At 43.6% G+C, this 10,668-nt stretch overlaps 1 pseudogene; it reads left to right on the top strand.

Moving 5' to 3' along the window:
- The first annotated feature begins 10,243 nt into the window (after positions 1-10,243).
- Positions 10,244-10,362, top strand: LOC134930629 (5S ribosomal RNA; annotated as a pseudogene).
- Positions 10,363-10,668: the final 306 nt, after the last annotated feature.

The following is a 10,668-nucleotide window of genomic DNA, read 5'->3' on the forward strand; positions in this document are numbered from 1 at the left end:
AAGTACACCTCTGCAATAACCCACAGACATCTCCATGCTATATTTTCAAATGTATGTTGATTTCTGCTTGCTGATAAGTACACCTCTGCAATAACCCACAGACATCTGCATGCTATATTTTCAAATGTATGTTGATTTCTGCTTGCTGATAAGTACACCTCTGCAATAACCCACAGACATCTCCATGCTATATTTTCAAATGTATGTTGATTTCTGCTTGCTGATAAGTACACCTCTGCAATAACCCACAGACATCTCCATGCTATATTTTCAAATGTATGTTGATTTCTGCTTGCTGATAAGTACACCTCTGCAATAACCCACAGACATCTCCATGCTATATTTTCAAATGTATGTTGATTTCTGCTTGCTGATCCCTGCAAACTATAACTTTGATCTCTATTCACACCAATGTATATTTTAGCAGTGTATGTAATTGTATTTGTAGAATATTAGTACTTGCTTATAGCTGATATTATCTCTTGTATAGATGTGGGTCAGTGGAGTGGAGTTTATTAGCATACATGGCCTGGTGTTTACTTAACACAGGGTAATATAATTCCTTTGATTAGATGTCCAATTAGCTTCAGCTGAAGCCTTTGTAAATTAGAACTAGTATATGTTAGCATTCAGTTATGGGGCAGTTGTCTGCGGGGCAGTTGTCAGAAGTTTAGAAATATATGAAGTTTGGAAATTACAAAGTTAGGAAATTTTAAAAAGAACAGTTAAACCAACAGTTGAACAAACATTGAAAAACATTGGAAAGCAGGTAAATCTACCAATTAATTAACAATTTCCATAAGCATTTTCCTATCTATACTTTACTCTTTATAAACACCATGCTCCACAAACTGTTTTTCCTCATAGCACTTCATGGTATCCTCTATAAAATGACATCGTCCTTCACTACTCCTGTTATTTATCGCTCTGTACACATTGCAGCCTCATTAATCCACTCCCCTCTTATTAACACTTATGAGCTTTTAACCTATCTATGTACACTAACTGTCGCATCCTCTACCTGTCACCATAAGAAACTATCACACACCTCCCCCAACTATACCTATCTCTCTCTTCTTCTGCTTCTACTAGCTGGTGACATATCCCCAAATCCAGGTCCCATCCACATACCACGCTCACATTCAGCTGATTCACAACAGAATATAAAATCAACAAACCTTATCAACATCACTTGTCTCCCATCTACCTCCAAGTCACTAAAATGTGCTTTATGGAATGCACGCTCTGTTTGCAACAAATTAACAGCTATTCATGACCTTTTCATAGCAAAAAAATTCAATATGCTGGCTATAACAGAAACCTGGCTCACACAATCAGACACTGCCTCCCCTGCAGCACTGTCACATGGTGGCCTCCACTTCACACACACCCCCAGGCCTGGTAACATCAAAGGAGGGGGTGTTGGAATATTACTATCCAAATGTTACACGCACATTGTTTTACCACCTGTTCCCTCACTCACATTTAAATCCTTTGAAGTACACTCTATTAGGATTTTCACCCCTTTCTCTCTGCGTGTTGCAGCTATCTATCGCCCACCTGGGCAACCCAAAAAGTTTCTGGAAGATTTTTCTGCATGGCTCCCTCACTTTCTATCCTCTGACATCTCCACTATCATTATGGGTGATTTCAATCTCTCTATTGACAGTCCACAATCTCCCCATGCCTCTAAACTACTCTCTCTAACCTCCTCTCTTGGCCTCTCCCAATGGACTGACTCCCCTACTCATCAGGAGGGCCACTGCCTTGATCTTGTATTCACCAGACTATGCTCTGTTTCTGAACTCACTAACACTCCTTTCCCTCTCTCAGATCACAACCTTATCACATGCATGCTCTCCTCCATTACTTCAAACTCCATGTCCCTAAAGTCTACAAGGACACCTCTTACCCGCAGAAATATTAACGCTATTAATTTTCAACAACTATCTACCTCTCTGCAACCACTGCTTTCACCAATTTCTACATTCACCTCTCCAGAGACTGCTGTGTCACACCTTAACCAAACTCTAGTAACAGCACTTGATGAAGTGGCTCCAGCTACCAATCACACTCCACGTAGACTTAGATGTCAACCGTGGCACTCTAAATACACTAGACACTTACAAAAACTCTCACGAAAAGTTGAACGCCAGTGGCGTAAATCTCGTGGTTCAAGTGACTTTCTCACATATAAGACCACCTACCACTCTTATCGTACTGCTCTGGACACTGCCAAACAAACATATTTTCAATCTCTCATCTCTGCTCAAGCCTCTAACCCCAAGCGACTTTTTAATACATTTAAATCACTTCTTGTCCCTCCCTCACCTAACCCACCAGCCACTGTCAGTGCGCAAGATCTTGCTTCCTATTTCAAGGACAAGATTGACAAGATCCGAAATGAAATGGTATGCTCTTCCACAGCAAGTGACCTGCTCAATTCCCTGCCTGAACCCTCTAACACCTTCTCTTCTTTTGATCCTACAAATGAAGATGAAGTATCTGCACTCTTTTCATCTGCCTACTCTAATACCTCTCCCCTTGACTCTATACCCTCACAAATTAGTAAAGCTCTGTCTACTGTGCTCATCCCAACCTTAACGAAAATCTGTAATCTCTCCCTGTCTACTGGTATCTTTCCTTCTCTATACAAGCATGCAGTGATTACTCCCATTCTGAAAAAACAAAACTCTGACCCGAACTCTCTCTCTAACTACCGTCCCATCTCTCAGCTCCCATGCCCCTCCAAGCTACTGGAGAGACTTGCCTACACTCGCCTCACACACTTTCTTAACTCACACAGCCTACTGGACCCACTTCAGTCAGGATTTCGTGCCCAACACTCCACAGAGAGAGCACTGACTAAGGTAGTGAATGATTTGGTCACTGCCAAATCTAAAGGACATTTCTCTCTCCTTATTCTCCTTGATCTCTCTGCTGCTTTTGACACTGTTGACCACTCTCTTCTCATACAAACACTACAATCCCTAGGTATTCAGGACACAGCCCTTTCTTGGTTCTCATCCTACCTATCTAATCGCTCCTTCAGTGTTCATTTCTCTGATTCCACCTCTCCTTCGCTACCTCTCTCAGTTGGAGTACCGCAAGGCTCAGTCCTAGGTCCTCTGCTTTTCTCTATCTATACCACATCTCTTGGCAAACTAATCAACTCTTTCGGATTTCAGTACCATCTGTATGCGGATGATACTCAAATCTACCTATCCTCCCCTGATTTGTCACCATCTGTATTGGGCCGTGTCACTGAATGCCTTTCTGCCATTTCATCTTGGATGACATCTCGCCACCTCAAACTTAATATTTCCAAAACAGAATTAATTATATTTCCACCGGCCAATAGTAGTTTCCAACCTGATATCTCTATCACTGTTGAGAACTCTGCAATCACCCCTACCCCACAAGCTCGCTGCCTAGGTGTCATTCTTGACTCTGAACTGTCCTTTGTTACCCACATTCAATCTGTCTCAAGATCATGTTACATACATCTAAGAAACATATCCAAAATACGCCCTTATCTTACACAAGACACAGCAAAAACTCTAATCAATACTCTCATTATCTCCCGCATTGATTATTGTAATAGTCTCCTGACCGGTCTTCCCAAACATAGGCTCTCACCACTACAATCCATTTTGAATGCAGCTGCGAGGCTAATCTTCCTTGCCAGACGTTCATCATCTGCAGATCCGCTCTGTCAGTCCCTCCATTGGTTACCGGTATTCTACCGTATTAAATATAAAATACTTTTACTCACATACAAGGCTATTAACCAAACTGCACCAACATACATCTCTTCACTCATCTCAAAATATCTCCCTACCCGACCTCTCCGCTCTGCACAAGATCTACGTCTCTCATCCACACGCATTACTTGTTCACACTCAAAATTACAGGACTTTATCCGGGCGTCACCCACTCTGTGGAATGCCCTCCCACGCACAGTAAGACTCGCCTCTAGTCTCCAAACCTTTAAATGTTCCCTGAAAACTCACCTCTTCAGACAAGCCTATCAAATTCCAGACCCACCCACATAACCTTCAGTGCTTCCCTATCTAATTACATCCTCTGTAGAGTATTCATAACATCACATATCTTGTCTTTCTTTAGTCTCACACCCTCCTGACACTAGGATAACTTTGTGGGGTATCATCATACAACCCATTAAGAACCTAGCAATCTGGTGGACCATTATGCAATAGTTAGCATCAATCCTTGTGTATCTATGCCTATTTCCCTATAGATTGTAAGCTTGCGAGCAGGGCCTTCCTACCTCTGTCTGTCTGTTTTTACCCAGTTTTGTTCTATTACTGTTGTTCTAATTGTAAAGCGCAACGGAATATGCTGCGCTATATAAGAAACTGTTAATAAATAAATAAATAATAAATATTGTCCCAGGGCTGGCTGTGAGTGCTGTCTGATCAGCTGGCATCCTGAGAACAAGATACATCCTGCTCCTGTCCAGTCCCCAAACCATACACTGTGACGGGGGACGCCCTAACCCTTACAGCATCATGATAATGAAAATAATGTAATTAAAAATAACCTCTCTGCCGGGTCCCCTTCAGTGCTCAGTCGCCGCTCTGGCCAGTTTAGTGAGAGTGTGGGAGCTGGGGTGGTGGTGGGTGTAGTGAACACGGCTCCGACCATCGCTATGCTGCTGCTCCCAAGCTGGGCTCATTGAAGAAAGAGGATGCTGCTGGCCTGGTTAACTTCCTCAAGGTCCCCCGTTGGTAGAACAGCTTAACCACTTTTCACGGTTAGCGGCACCTGGAAGTGCCTGCTAGCCTAACTTCCGGATTGCATTCCAATGAACCACAAGTACTGGATGCAGTGTGAGCCAGCACAACCTGAGTGTGAATCGGCCTGGCTGAGGGGAATATGAGACCGGTCATCAGAATCTGTCATGGTGTCCTGGTGGGCCAATCCTCCCCTGCTTACATGTTTGCTACACTATTTATATGTACATAGTAGAGATGTGTGGTGGGCACTTTTCGTGTTTTGTGTTTTGTGTTTTGGTTTTGGTTTTGGTTCTAATTTCACGTTCGTGTTTTGGTTTTGGCTTGGTTTTGCCAAAACCACCCTTTCGTGTTTTGATTTTGGTTTTGGATCTGGATGATTTTTGAAAAAACCATAAAAACAGCTAAAATCGCAGAATTTGGGGGTGATTTTGCCCCTACGGTATTATTAACCTCAATAACATTCATTTCCACTCATTTCCAGTCTATTCTGAACACCTCACAATATTGTTTTTAGGCCTAAAAGTTGCACCGAGGTGGCTGTATGACTAAGCTAAGCGACATAAGTGTGCGGCACAAACACCTGGCCCATCTAGGAGTGGCACTGCAGTTGCAGACAAGATGGCACTATTCAAAAACTAGTCCCCAAACAGCACATGATGCAAAGAAGAAAAAGAGGTGAAATTAGGTAGCTGGATGGCCAAGCTAAACAACACAAATGTGCGGCACAAACACCTGGCCCATCTAGGAATGGCACTGCAGTTACAGACAGGGTGGCACTTTAAAAAACTAGTCCCCTAACAGCCCATGATGCAAAGAAGAAAAAGAGGTGCAATGAGGTCGCTGGATGGCCAAGCTAAGCAACACAAGTGTGCGGAACAAACACCTGGCCCATCTAGGAGTGGCACTGCAGTTACAGACAGGATGGCACAAAATAAACTAGTCCCCAAACAGTACATGATGCAAAGAAGAAAAAGAGGTGCAAGACAGGGCCGTCTTTTCGTATGGGCTCAATGGGCTCTTGCCCAAGGGCCCCAAGAGTAGAAGGGCCTTAGTCTGATAGCTGAGGGTCCCCTCTTTCCAGGGGTACCAGAATTTTGAAAATCGGCCCTGTGGAACCTGAGATATCCAACTTGAAAGCAGTGGTCCCCATCCAAGCCTTTTTTTTGCACCTCCCAGCCAGATATCTCGGGTTCTGTCTGATTTAGAGTTTTTATGAGGATAAAATCCAAACGCTGTGACTCTCCCCTTTCAGTGGACACTGGCAGCTTGTCTATACTATGCTCAGAACCAGAGATATTAGCCTTCAAGCTGCTGGTCCCTGCTCCAGCTCCACATGCCTAATATGCAGTTTTAGATTTTCATTGGTGAATTGCTCTGGCTCCTGAACTCTGACCCCCAAGTCCAGAGAAACCTCTGAAAGGTGGGACTCTCTAGTTTTTGTATCCATTTCAAAGCTAAGAAATATATTTTCAGGAACTTGAGATATCTGCAAGCAAGCTGCCCTCCCACTAGAAAATGATAATTATTAAGCCCACTCCACTATCCACCCCTCCCCTACGTATTAAACACCCCCTACCACCCTGGAAGTCATGTACCGGGGCCCCTTCATCCAGTCCAATGCCCCCTTCTACAGTTTAGTCCCATCTGTGCAGTAAAGGAGCAATTAGCAGAAATGACTGCTCCAGGTCCTACATGCTGAGTGGAAGATAGAACACCCCCTACCGCCTGCGGGACATTAAAGCTGATGCTGATACCACCCCCCACCCCTACCGCTGGAGGATGGGTAGGGGGCCCAATGCATTGCTGTGCCCAGGGGCCTACACTGTTGTTAAGACGGCCCTGGTGCAAGATGGAATTGTCCTTGGGCCCTCCCACCCACCCTTATGTTGTATAAACAGGACATGCACACTTTAACAAACCAATCATTTCAGCGACAGGGTCTGTCACACGACTGTGGCTGAAATTACTGGTTTGTTTGGGCCCCCACCAAAAAAGAAGCAATCAATCTCTCCTTGCACAAACTGGCTCTACAGAGGCAAGATGTCCACATCATCCTCATCATCACTGGAATGACTGATGAGACAGGACACTACCACTGGTCTGTTGCAGGACAACACAACAACACTGTAAGGGACTTGTGGTTGTTGTTGTTGTTATAATTATTATACGGCAGCAGTGGACATATAGCAGCAGCGTATATCGTCACTGGAATGACTGATGAACAGGACACTACCACTGGTCTGATGCAGCACAACAAAACAACACTGTAAGGGACTTGTGGTTGTTGTTGTTATTATTATTATTATACGGCAGCAGTGGACATATAGCAGCAGCGTATATCGTCACTGGAATGACTGATGAGACAGGACACTATCACTGGTCTGATGCAGCACAACACAACAACACTGTAAGGGACTTGTGGTTGTGGTTGTTTTTATTATTATACGGCAGCAGTGGACATATAGCAGCAGCGTATACCACTGTGACTGCCTCATCACTGGAATGACTGATGAGACAGGACACTACCACTGGTCTGATGTAGCACAACACAACACCACATTATACAGCTACACTGGATATATGGCAACAGAGGACACCAACACTGTGACTGGCTGGACTGATGCAGCACAATGCACTGACTACACTGGACTGGACAGCACAACACAGCACCACTTTATACAGCTACACTGGATAAATGGCAGCATAGGACACCAACACTGTGACTGATGCAGCACAATACACTGACTACACTGGACTGGACAACACAACACAGCACCACTTATACAGCTACACTGGATATATGGCAGCAGAGGACACCAACTCTGAGACTGGCTGGACTGATGCAGCACAATACACTGACTACACTGGACTGGACAGCACAACACAGCACCACTTTATACAGCTACACTGGATATATGGCAGCAGAGCACACCAACACTGTGACTACACTGGACTGGACTGAGCAGCACAACACAGCACAAGACTCGCCACTCCACTTTCCCGCCCCCACACAGACACTGAACACTGAGGACACGTCCTCTCAATAGACTCTCCGAGACTGGAGTGAAAATGGGCGCGATGCGCGGCTCCTTATATGGATTCCAAATCCTGCGAGAATCCAACAGCGGGATGATGACGTTTTGCCGTGTTCTGGTTTCCGAGTCAGGCGGGAAAACCCGAGCCGGGCTCGGAACCGAACTCGGAAGGCAAAGTCCGGTAGGGTTCGGTTCCCTGAGAACTGAACCCACTCATCTCTAATTGCGAGGGGTTCAAATAAATATATATATATAGGAAGTTGGATAAGGTATTTTTAAGCGACCAATGGTGTCACATGGAATTTTGGAGACTAGACAAAAAAGGATTTTTTGTAAAAAAATGTTTTTTGACAATTTATTACTACATACACCAGAAAAAGACAGTAAAATTTGTTTAAAAAACCACAGCAAAAATTGATCCAAATATTTAGAGCAGGCTAAAAACAGAGAATTCATCTCTAAAAAGGTGTTATATATAATATAAGGAATAATGTTTGCATAAAAAAATGGTAGAACAAGATAAAAAACAAGATAAAAAACAAGATAAAAAACAAGATAAAAAAGAGCCATAAATTTGCTTAACTTGAGAGGATGGGTCAAGTCTTTTAACACCCAACGCGTTTCGTCCTATCTGGACTTCATCAAGGGGTGATCTGTGAGTGGGACAGCTCGGGTATATATACCTGTGCTAATGAGGAAGTGATTGTTACCTCACTTCCTGTCAATTAGTGACTCAGAAATGTGAGGTATAATCTACATATTAAAAACAAGTACAGATGTTTCATCTGAGCTGTTAGTACAGTGCTATAGGTGGGCGCCAGGTTAAAAAGCTAAAATGAGTTGTATAACAGGGTGTTTTTACACTTAAAATCGTCTTTTTCCGGACTTCCGGTCCGGGCTGCCGATGACGTCACGTCCGTCTCACTTCCGGCGTCGGACGTCTCCTTCTGCGCATGCGCCGGCTTCGGATGACAGGGCTCGGATCCCTGTGCGCTAGTGCGCATGCGCCCGCTGAATACAGGCCGTTCAGGTGGTGTTTGACGTCGCTGCTTATCAGTTTATCATACGGCGGCCATTTTCTTGTAGTGTGTCCAGCAGACACGTCTTTAATACAGGATACAGTCCCGGCGGCCATCTTTGAAGGGAATATCCCAGTACTTCTTAGTAATACTCGCAAGATATGGATAGGAATTGAGGTAAAAAAAGCAGGAGAAAGGGGAGAGCAGTATCAGTTCTTCATTTGAAATTGTACATACATTAAAGTTACTTTGTCCATATCTTCTAGATGCTAGATATGGGTAAATCTTATTGTTGTATATTATACAGGTCCTATTTCTTTCCCAAATATACTGATGGTATAGAGGAGTGCTTCCAACGTGTAAATGGACATTATCTGTATTTTGAAAAAATACTAGGACCATAAGTTAACCCCGTTTTTTTTGGGGGGTATATGTATGTATTACGCATCTATATGCATATACGTGTGTGCACGTGCACATAAATCCCCATACATGTTGCAGTATGAAGTCTAAACATTGTCAAATTCGGATAACAGAGTCATACAGGATCACCTGCATATTTGTGTATTATATATCTATATGCATATGCGTGTGTGCATGTGCACATAAAACCCCATGCATGTTGTAGTATGAAATCTAAGCATTGTCAGATTCGGATAACAGAGTCATATAGTGTCCTCTGCATATTTGGCTAATTCAGGATATCACAGGGACTGCACCAGAGCTCCCCATAGGATGGTTTAGATCAGACAAGAGGGTCGATTTAGGATAAAAGTATAAACCTCCTTATAGTCCTCCCTCAAAAAGATCTTGTGGCACCGAGCATGCTGAGAAATCCAGAAGCACCATCCAGGATGCCAAAATGTGTGGGATGCTACAAGTGTGGACGCTGCAATGTATGTCGGTACCTGCATCCTAATAGGAAAATTTTTAAAAATACCAACAACTCCAAGGACTATAAAATTAAACAGTTTATCAACTGCAACACCGTCTCGGTCATCTATATGTTGGAGTGTCCTTGCAGAATGAAGTACATCGGCAAAACTAAGAGACCTTTGAAACTCCGAATCCAGGAACATGTGAGAAACATTAAAAACAAGGTCCTGACACATGCGGTGTCGAAACATTTCCACCTATGCCACAAATCTGATCCCGATGAACTAACGTTTAAGGGCATTGAGCTGGTCGCCCTGGGAGAGAGAGGGGGAGATCTCTCCAACCTTTTATCTAGAAGAGAGATGTACTGGATCTTTGAAGTAAACACCCTCCATCCAGATGGCTTCAACGAGGGCTATGAAATAGCCCCATTCCTATGACGTAAGCCATACTCTTATGCATCTTCTCCGGACGACCAGAGCAACCTTCTTTATTTCTCTATCTCTTCTTCTTCATTTCATATACCTTTATTTCCACCTCGGTTTTACATCAATTTTACAGCCATACCACACTGGAGATGCCCAATTCCGCCCGATCTTGGAAGCCAAGCAGTGTTGGGCCCAGCCAGTACATAGACGGGAGACCGTCATGGAAGAATGGGTGCTGTATTTTTGAGGGAGGACTATAAGGAGGTTTATACCTTTATCCTAAATCGACCCTCTTGTCTGATCTAAACCATCCTATGGGGAGCTCTGGTGCAGTCCCTGTGATATCCTGAATTAGCCAAATATGCAGAGGACACTATATGACTCTGTTATCCGAATCTGACAATGCTTAGACTTCATACTACAACATGCATGGGGTTTTATGTGCACATGCACACACGCATATGCATATAGATATATAATACACAAATATGCAGGTGATCCTGTATGACTCTGTTATCCGAATTTGACAATGTTTAGACTTCATACTGCA

This window comes from Pseudophryne corroboree, chromosome 5, assembly GCF_028390025.1.
Source record: "Pseudophryne corroboree isolate aPseCor3 chromosome 5, aPseCor3.hap2, whole genome shotgun sequence".
NCBI lineage: Eukaryota > Metazoa > Chordata > Amphibia > Anura > Myobatrachidae > Pseudophryne > Pseudophryne corroboree.